At 33.8% G+C, this 11,260-nt stretch overlaps 1 non-coding gene across 1 annotated transcript; it reads left to right on the top strand.

The window, feature by feature from the left end:
- The first annotated feature begins 10,868 nt into the window (after nt 1-10,868).
- LOC116565637 lies at nt 10,869-11,034 on the top strand. The gene has a single exon (XR_004275551.1). It is a non-coding gene; the product is annotated as a U1 spliceosomal RNA (small nuclear RNA).
- The last annotated feature ends 226 nt before the right edge of the window (nt 11,035-11,260 follow it).

Genomic DNA, 11,260 nt, shown 5'->3' with positions numbered 1-11,260 from the left:
TGATGAGAAGAGTTTTATAAAAATAAGTCATTAGATATCTTTGAAATGTGCTTAGCATTATTTTTGCCCAGAGAAGTAAAGAAACAATATTTTACAGAAAAGGTATTTAGTCTTGGAATTAAAGAATGAATAAAAATTCATCAGGTAAAATTGGAAGATCAGGAGAATGGAAGAATATTTTAGGCATTGGAGGATTATATGAACAAAAGCAAAAGTATTTTAAGTATAGTATATCTTTGGGGAATAATACTGGCATTGTCATGTGTCATGTTTCCCAAAATATGTTTCCAAAACTATCAGTCCTGTAAAAAAAAACCCTATAAGAAAAACGAAGAGTCTAGTGAAATCCATGCCCAGTTTAAATTGTGAAATTTAACACCATGTATTTTTTTTCTTGAGACTAACAGTGAGCTAACACAGTAAAGGGTCTGATAGATCTTTACTTTTCTTTAATGTATCAAAAATTTTGCAAACATTTTACCTCCTCTTTTAAACATGGAAGCTTTTAATATTGCTTTGTATTGATGTTATGTAAAAACTGCTTTGGGGAATAAAACTGAACACACAAAAATTCTGGAGATTTTACATTAAGATAACCGTATATGCTTTATGAAAATGATTCTAAATAACAAGGACAACTTTTATACAACCTAAAACACTTGATAGGAGTACATACATAGTGTAGGTCTATATAAAGTGTTCTATATTAAGGACATCGAAATTTCATTTACTTTAGTTTTTGGAGAAAATTTGGCAACATGAATTACAAACTGTGACATCTTTTCTACATAGAAAGGAATGGGTTGGGGGTAAGGGATAGTTGGAGGTGGGGGGTACTAGTAGCTGTGAATGTACACTAACTCTACTAGTAACATTTTACATTACAAAAAGAGAGAATTCGCGGCATCTTTACTGCAAAAAGCAGAGTAGCTTGTGACTGCATTATTTAAATTGCCCAGCTGTGTATCAGTGAGTACAGGAAGAGCTGGAATTAGGCAATGGTGTATCATCCTGCATTTCCATGGGTTAAGAACTCACTTGGAATTCATCCCCTTCTACTACTCAGTTAGCACTAAATACATTTTGATATTCTCCCAACTTATCTTTTCCCTCTTAGAGACAGGTATCACTGAGAAAAATTGTTTGACTTTGACATCCAGATATGATCTGTGTTCTAGTGCAGCTCATTCAACATCTGTGCTAATTTCTCAGCTGGGAAACATGGGTAACTACAGTAACTACCCCTGTGGAGCACAATCACTCAACACATATAAATTATGTTGATCAAAATCACGATGGTGACGATGTTGCTAAAGTCATGCTAAGTGAATAGAATTTATACTTTTTACTATTAGTAGCAGCAGTGTTTATTAAAAAATACATTATTAGAGCAATTGCAGGTTCACAGCAAAATTGAGAAGAAGATATGTAGAGTGCCCATAGGCTCCTGCTCCCAATTTGCACCCAATTATCAACATCCCCCACCAGAGTGCTACATTTGTTACAAGTGGTGAACCTACGTTGACACATCATACTTGCCCGAAGTTCATAGTCTGCGTTAACATTCACTCCTGGTGTTGCATATTCTGTAGATTTTGCCTCAGTTTGAAAGTATACACAGACATGTATCAACCATTATAGTATTATACAGAGTATTTTTTGATGCCCTAAAATTCCTCTGTGCTCCACCTATTCATTTCTCCAGTCCACACCTTCACCCCCCGCCCCGCCCCGCTCTGCTTTGTAAATTTTTATATTCCTAATTGTTTGACTTGAGCTATAGTTCTGAGAGCCATTTGGTCTGTTTAAAGTACTTAACTTTAATCTGTGGAATTACATGTTTTAACTATTTATGAAAAAGCGCTTTAAACATAATTCTTTTAATTATAAATGTTACTTAGCAAGATTATACGGCATCTTTAACTTGTCTAGGTAATTCATATGTAATCTTCAGTTGAAATCATGGTATAATGAATATGTATGTCCTGAAATTTGTTTGATGTTTCAACCCAGAAGACATGGAGAAGAAAGGAAAAGGAAGACAAAAAGAGAAAAACACAGATGAAGACAACGACAATAACAAATGGCTCCACTTTTGTAACCAGTAGAGGTTGATTTTCTTTTTGTTTCTGCAATTTAGAAATGTATCTTTGATAATTTGTAAGAGTATAGAACAAGGTATGAGAAGAAAAATAAACCCTCAGTTTTAGGTTATATTTTCTGGCTGCCAATATTTTTCTCATAGTCTCCTTGCAAGAAACACCTAATTATTTGGCCCACTCAGATTATCTATTTTGAAAAGTCAAAATAGTAAGTTACCCCTACAGTATGGTAAAGAAAATCTATATAAATCCTGATGGAGGCAAAATTTCTACTGCTGCAAAGCAGGGGGATACATCTTTCCTGGCAAAGAAAGAAAATTTAAATGAAAGATACACAGGCTTTACTGAATAGGATATGTGTAAATAATATTCTTGTAAAATGGGAATTGCTTAATTCAGGGAAGATGAAGTTGAACTCAATGTTTATTTTCTGCATAATGAGAGCGTACACATATTGGGTTTAGGGTCATAGCTGTCTATCACATTATAATTCTCCTAGCTGTCATGGTCATTCCACCCTTCATTTCCATTTCTGAGTTTTTTGGTTTTTAATGGCTAAATAATTTAAAGATAAAGTACCATACCCTGGATCTTCCTAGAAAGATAGTTTGTCCCTCCAAAGGGGAATTACCTTCTCTCTCTGATTTGAAAGTAGAAAGGATAAAAACCTTGAAACTCAGATGGCTGAGCACCCTGCTTTATCAAAGGCAGGAAGTAAGGGAGAATAGAGAAAATTTAAAAATAGAACAAAAAGTTAATAGGAAAGTTTCTTAGTTGCAATGTAGTTATCCTTGAGTTATTCTATTCCTAGATATTTGGTTAAGTGAATCCATAACTTTCTCCTTTATGTACATTGCCACATAGAAAAATCTTGAGTATAGAATGATGGTAAATGAGTAGTAACTTTATGATATACTAGGGCTTCTGAAGCTTTTCCTTTTTAGTCTCTAATTATGTCTCAATATCTGTATTTACTATTAGTTGAACATATATGAAAAAAGTACACTCTCTATTGAAAGGAAAGAATATTTAGTTATCATATGATTTACCTAGAGTGTTAACTTTTAAGCTTCATTATTATAATTTTTCATTGTAACTATTAAATGTATTGTTTAACTGACAATATATTATTTATTGAAAAAACATTTAAACAAAATGCACTGAATAATATTATGATATGGTACTTATATTTTTCTTCTGAATGTAGTATTATACATATTCAAATAGTGAACATAATATTTCTCAAGGAAAAAGTATTTTAGCTCTGAGACAGTACATGTGATGCTCCAGTTGCCATGATAACTAGTTTTTATTATACTAAAGCACAGATATATGAAGCAAAAAAAAAAAAAAAAGACAAGAAAAAAGCAATTTTTTCCAGAAACAGTACATTTTGTTTAACCCAAACATTGAATTTCTTTTCTTTGCAACTGATAACTTTTGCATCTTTATTACAAGCAAAGTAGAAAAAAGATATTAAACTTTAGCTTTTGTAATACATTTTGAAATAAAAATCAAGTAAGCCTGGATGATGTACTAAATCAACTTGGCTGATATCAGCAGGTGCCTAGTTACCTTATTAGCCAGTCTTTGCATTATCAAGTTTTACTTTATGCAATGATGACTTAAGATTATGCATTGGGATTTACAAAATTCTTCTCAAATCCATTGTGTTTATACAGAGTGCTCATCCTGAAGTGAGATTAGAGATATATTTTGGCTTTGCCTATATTGCCTAAAACATTGTCTTCTTTCTAACAAAGTGCCACAGATATGTTCTACTCAACAAGAAATGTACTTCTCTGTACTTCTCTAATTCTTCTGTATTTTCATAATGCCTTCAGAATAACATTAAATATAAAATACTAAAATATGTTTAAATTAGAATAATTGTAAGAAAATTTTGAGTTCATTTCTAAGGAAGCATTGACATTTGCTTAAAAAAAACCCTCAGTTTGACTTAATTGTGCTTCAGAATTATATATTTTTAATGCTATAAAATATTTTGAATCAGGGAAAAACATTTGTTGAATTATATCTTTTTTTTTTTTTTTTTTTTTTTTAAGATAGAATCTTGCTCTGTCGCCTGGGCTGGAGTACAGTGGCACGATCTTGGCTCACTTTAACCCCCACTTTGCAGGTTCAAGCGATTCTCCTGCCTCAGCCTCCCCAGTAGCTGGGACTACAGGCACCTGCCACCATGCCCGGCTAATTTGTATTTTTAGTAGAAATGAGGTTTCAGCATATTGGCCAGGCTGGTCTCAAACTCCTGACCTTGTGATCCACTCACCTCAGCCTTCCAAAGTGCTTGGATTACAGGTGTGAGCCACCACACCAGCCAAATTATATCTTATCTTTTAGTTGTGCAACTGAATGCAGAACATTCTTAAGAAAATATAATTTTAATATTTCCCTAGTCATTATTTGTCACCTGTTTCTTAACCCTGGAAAATGAAAAAAGCCTCAGAGGGTTCAATATAAAAGTTCTCATGGGGATTAAAAACAAGGTATTTTTCATAAATTGATCCTACGCTGAAGATAGTCGAAAGGCATTTTTTCAGAGATCTGTCCAATTGCTGACAAAGGAAATTTTGTTTCTCCAAGAAGTACCTACAGTATGAAATACCATCTCTCTGACCAAGTCAATGAAAAACTTTCCATTTTTGACCCTTTTATTTTCTCATCTTCAAATTTCAGCTCATGCCCCTCCCTTCCAGAGAAATGATTGTCAAATCTGTGCATCTGTGCTGAGGATCCCTAAGTAAGCGATGATGATATGTACTTTGAAATGTTTGAGACCACGTATTCTAAAAAATAAACAAATAGGCAGTGAATGTCCTGTCACCCACATTCTGAAATTAGTCTGTAATGAAATTTCAGAATTAGTCTATGTGCTATCTATAGATTTAAGTAGGAAAAGGTGAGAAATTCTTGTGGAAAATAGAAATTCTTGTGGTCTGCAAAATGAGTCACAGTGGCATTTCAACATGTTAATTGTGTAGCTCCTGCACTTGGTTTTGAAAATCTGCCTTTCCACCTGCTAGGAGCACAGATAAAGTTAGAAGCATTTCTTAGAACTTTGTAACTCAAAAATGGTTTCTGGACTAGAAGCATTAATATCACCTGTGAGCTTTTTAGGAATGTGCAATCTCAAGTTCCACTCCAGACTTGCTTGCTCTGATTCTGTTTCTGTTTTTTTAATATATATATATATATAATTGCATTTTAGATTTTGGGATACATGTGAAGAACATGCAGGGTTGTTGCATAGGTATATACATGGCAATGTGGTTTGCTGCCTTCCTCCCCATCACCTATATCTGACATTTCGCCCCATGTTATCCCTCCCCAAATCCCCACCCCGCATTGTCCCTCCCCTAGTTCCCCTCCACAGACCTCAATGTGTGATGCTCCCCTCCCTGTGTGCATGTGTTCTCATTGTTGTGATTCTGTTTTAACAAAATATTCAGGCGATCTTAAGCACTGATTCCTTCAAAGTGAAGTGTCTCAAGTTTAAATGTTCAGGTTCTATTTAAGCATTTTGGTACTCAGTTGCTACATTTTCTCTGATATTACAAATTGCTTCCCATGTATTCTTAGGCTACATTCCAGAGCATCTGCAATATCTTTGACTTTTGAATTTGGAGTTTTGGAAGTACAGGATATGCTTTACTCCCAGCCCCAGTTTTTATACCTGTATACATTTCTTCTCTTTTCAGCAAATAGAGAGCAATGTTCCTGGAGATTGTGACTGGATACGCTGGTACAGATTAATATGATACCTAAATGAGGTACCAATAGTCTATGGGACACAGTTTTCTTAATAAGGGAAATCTAACTCTACTGTTAAGGTATTAAAAACGTGAAATGTTAAAACCATTTACTTATTTTAATATATTCTGTTACTTAATAGTCTCTTAGGTTTCACATACTAAATTTCAGTCCACAATAAATTTTATAGGCAAATTTAAAACTCTCAAAATAGAATTTTAATAGAAATGCTAAGATATTCTCAGTGTAGCTGCATAAAATTTGCAGTTTTTTAAAGAACGATTTCTATCATGGTTTAAAACATATGGCAGGTCTTTTTTGGAAGTCTTCCGATGGTATGCAGAATTTGTAGTTACAAACATTCTGCCATTTAAATAAGCTCACTCAACTTCACCTTTCTGAGTTAGCAGAACTTAACTATTCATTGTCAACTGATTCATGAATATAGAACCAAGCTTCATTTGGAACATATGGCCTAAAGATAATAAATTTAAATGCCTGATGTAAAGTAAATTAGAATTGGGATTGTAATGCTGATAGCTTTTTCTATGAGACTCTTATAACATCTGTCCAGAAACTTAATTTTTTCTCAGATGTTTTTCACACATGCTGCTTCAAGGCTGTATACGTACATGTATTGTAACTTTCCTTCAAGAAAATAATTAGAAAAGTTAGTTATTATTTAAGAATTAAAAGGTATATGTGTGACAAAATAAAACTACATAATATCACTTTTAGAAGAGCTAAATAGTTACCAATAGACCAAAAAAAAAAAAAAAAAAGAATATTAGAATGAAATATTAGACATTGAGTTAGGATTTAAACAGGTAAAATGCATCTAAATAGATTTCTATGTCAAAAACAAACACTATTTTAGATCCAGCAACTCTTTTTTAGGCTTTTCTTATGTATGACAGGAATTAGAATTTAGAAACTGAATTTCCCAGTATCTCTTGTCACTATGGTTAGATCCCATCAATGAAAGATACTTACAAAATATTTTGGAGATAGACGTAAGGTAGAAATAATTATTCTTCAGTCAATAGCTCTGGGACGGCATGTGACTTTGGCAAATGTCAGCTGCCATGAGTCCTTGCCAGAACCTTCCACATGTCCTCCTGAGAACCATCTAGTCTAATATGATAGGCAGCTGAAAACATTGGTGCTAATATTCTGCCATTCCTCTATTCTTGGTTTTGTGAGGTTTACTAGAAGTTCCCCGATCTTCACTATTCTAGCCCTTTCAGCAGTTATGCAGACCTCCAATTCCCAGTGTTAAATCCTTTCTATTTGAAATAGCTCTAGTATTTTCTGTCTTCATGACTCTTACTGATAGATTACATCTACTATGCAAGCTTGTGATTTGTTTAAAGAAACTGAGCTAGATTTCTGTCATTGTAAAATACGACTATAGATATACAAATGTAAAACCTTTTCAACAACCCAGAGGCTTTTAATCAATAGTTTTTATTGACATGTTTCAAGAGAGAAAAATGTATTAAGAGTTTCATTGACAACAGTATCAGAAATTTCCACTGATATGGTTGTATTTTTACAGCACCTGTAGAACTTTGAAGTGCATCATTCATGTTTCAAACTAAACATATGGCACTGCTAAAGTTTTATAGGACAGTCTGTGTGCCACAACCTGTGTAGCTACACTGACGTACCTGTTATAATGCAGTTTCTGTTGAAGATATAAAAAAAAAGCTCGCACTTTTGTTATTTTTTTTTTCAAATGTAATACAATTATACCAATTCAGGTTTTTTCTTTTGTTTTTGTTTTGTTTTGTTGTTTAAAAGAGATGGTGTCTTACCACGTTGCCAAGGCTAGATTTAGACTCATGGACTAAAGCAATTTTCCCACTTCAGCCTCCCAAGTAGCTGGGACCACAGGCACATGCCACCACTCATATCGAGCCAATGCTGTTTTTTCAATCAAGTTGAGCCATATTTATATAACTGACCATAGATCTATAATCAACCACAGATGTAGAAAAGTATCTGATCCCACCTAGGAGCTGTGATATTGTTTAAAATAGTTGAACCAAAGAAAGATGGCAAGATTAGATTAAAAATGAAATCACATTTTAAGACACAAAAATAGTTCTAAGAAGCTCATGAGGTGTTGAAACTCAATAGAACAACCTCTGGTAAGCTCCTTATTAAACAGAGTAGAAAACTCAGGAAAACAGTATGGCTAAATTAGTTAACTTTGTTACTTTTTCAGTAAGTTTTACTTGGAGAACATGGAATAAAATATATATGAATTTAGTGCAGATTTTACTTCACATACAGCTTAATATATGGGATACCAAATTGTACAGTATTATCTGTCAAATCAGTGGTCACCTATAGTAATTCAAAATAATAACTAAATAAGAAAAGGAAATGATGGTTAGTCTGATGTCATTGTTGATACTTAGAAAATATTAATAGTAAAAGCATAAGTTTTATTAATTTTGAACAAAATTTAAAAAATGTATACCTAAATATAAGAGAGTAAATCCATAGAGTGTAGATGCAGATAAGCAGACTGTGGATTATAATTTTGGACTGTAACAGTTTTTGTTTTAATGTGTGTATGTCTTTTTCTTAATGTATATATTATTTGAGAGCCTTCATTTATATCCATTAATCTGTGGCAGAGTACAAGATGTTTTAATCTAACGTGTTCTGTTGAATAGGTGGTGAACTAAAGTTACATATTATTTCATATTTGCTTAAAGAAAATGTGAGTAAAATGGAGTCCTATGCTAATTCATTTACTTAGCAATGCATATTGAATGCATACTCTGCACCAGGCAGTGTGATAGAAGTTGTATACATAATGATGAAAATATCAGACATTTTTCTGTTGCCATAGATTTGTTATTTAAAAACAGACATTAATCACATGTAAGTGTATAGATGGATAGATCAGTAGATATATATAATTCAAAACAACCGACTTTGAAGCAAAGTGCAGAGATGCTGGGAGCTATAGGACTACTTAGGAGATTACCTGATCTAGTCCAAGAGACATGAAAGAAGACAGTAACTAAGTAAACATTTTCCTATAAACCTTTTCTAGCAAAGTGACATTGAGCCAAAATCTGAAAGATAATTTATCAGCTGGAGTTCAGACAAGGAAGCGGAGTCTTTATAATATTACTGGTGGAGCGTCTTGACCATCAAGGCTCTTGGCATTTTGAACAAAAAGTTTGACAAAACACACAAAGCAACAAAAGAATGAAACAAAAAAAGCACAGATTTATCGAAATAAAAGTGCACTCCACAGAATGGGAGTAGGCTCAAGCACGCAGCTCAAAAGCACTGGTTACAGAATTTTCTAAGGTTTAAACACCCTCTAGAGGTTTCCCCTGGGTTACTTGGTTGCATCCTATGTAAATGAAGACTTTGCCTGCAACCAGTCTGGTTAGTCATAGCAGGCAACCAATCAGAGGCTGAAGACTGTAGGCAAATGAAGACTTGGCCTATGACCAGTTTGATTGGTTGAGGGAGGGGACCAATCAGAGGTGATTTCCATTTTTCATCTGTGATGCAGAGGAATGGGAGGAAGGTGTTTCAAAGGAAGTAGCCTCTGATCCTTTTGTTACTTGGGTGTGGACAGGTGGGGTTTTTCTTTTGATTCAGTTTTAGGGAGTCAGTGCATATCGGCCTTAGGTTCTTTGCCTCCAGGCCATATTCTCCTCTCTCAATAGGATTTATAGAATTAAGAGTTTAGTACAAGTATTAAACCTTAGACTTGTGGGGGTAGATGTGAGAATTGAAGACTGGAGGAGTAGAAGTAGGCAATCAGAGAACAAGTCACTAGCTTCTGCCTAAAATACTTTCATGGGTGGGCTAGTCAAAACCTGCAAAGGAAAAGCTAAGAAAATCCAATTGCATAAAAGACTGTGAAGGGAAATTCCTAAAGAATTTGAGAGGAAGCTATTATTACTGTATAACCTTTGCCTTTCTTTTGGTCTGGGGCCACTGCTGCTTGTCAGATTATTAGCAATTGGATAAACAAGATGGACACAGAGTGGAGGAGCTCAAAAACAATCTGACATCTACCAGGTACCCCTGGGCCTCTCTACCATCGATGTGACCAGAAAAACCCACTTAGCGGGTAGTGGTGGTTACCTCATTTCTTCTTCTCAAATCTTCCACAAGTTTCTCTTTAGGGGAACTCTAATCAAGAACCCAACAAAAAAGGATTCTAGGCAATGTAGTTCCCTACTTAACCAATAGAAAAAAATATAGTCTAGATGAGTAAGAGTTTGCTAGATGATAATGATTTTAGGAATAAGGGAAATAATCCTCAGACACAGAGGCCTGATGGGTGCTGTAGGCACCATTTTTATTAATGTTGTAATAAAAAAAAACTCTTATTTATATGTATCATTTTATGAAAACTGTTATGTTTTAGTTTGGTTTTTAAGAGAAGTGGATTAAGCATTAAGAATTTGAATAAACCACATAAAATGTTAAAAATGAAATAAAAGTTAATATTATAAGCACAGATGATAAAAGGGAAATATCTCCTTGCATTTCTGACTTTTTAAGTGAACACTGAATATTAAGTAGGGCAACAATTTAAGAGTTAAGAAATGATGGTTAAGAGGGTTAGCAATTTAGACTTCTCCTGATTATATTTTATGAAAGCTAAAATGATCATGAAATAATTTTCATCCGTATCTGAAGGCCACATAGTGTTTGTCTTCTCCTGGACAATTTCATTTTTGTTTGGGTCATGAAACAATTCATAGATTTATACCATTGCAAAAAATTATTATACATAGTGGAAATAATTGTAATGTGGCTTATGCAACTAGGAACTTCAGAAAGAGTAAAGTCATGCTGGTATAAGAGGATGATAAGTATTTATTTGATATTAAGTTCTATTGATAGTATATATTCTTTCCATTTTTAAATTTTCTTTTTCATTTGACTATTGTTTCTAGGCTCTATCCTGACTTAGGAAAGTTTTCAATTAAAATTTTGATTATTATACTTAACTGGAAGGGGACATACCATGAACACAAAGGTGCTTTTTTTGAGGGTTAGGGCTTATCCATTGCACTCTGGATGTGCTGACCCCTGTGATTTCCCTAAATGTGGGAAACTCAACTGCATAATCGGTGGTAGTGGAGGACTGTGCTCATGCTCTCCTCTGGTTTTATGTTCTAAATGTTAAAATGAAAATTAAGACACAAAAAATAAAAACGTTATTATAAATGGGATATGGGACTTTTAAAACAACACTTTTGTTCTTACATTGCTATATTAAACAAGCTGGAAAGAAACCAGCCCATGAAAAAATGAATAGACAACTACCTCATAAAATTAAGGGATTTATTTAGGCAAGAAGAATCTGTACTGTTTGTTTGAATTTTACCTAA

This window comes from Sapajus apella, unplaced genomic scaffold (assembly GCF_009761245.1).
Source record: "Sapajus apella isolate SASKATOON/1434 unplaced genomic scaffold, GSC_monkey_1.0 scaffold40, whole genome shotgun sequence".
NCBI lineage: Eukaryota > Metazoa > Chordata > Mammalia > Primates > Cebidae > Sapajus > Sapajus apella.
Note: the sequence above shows the minus strand (reverse complement) of the source record. Positions and strands in the feature narration are given on the sequence as shown.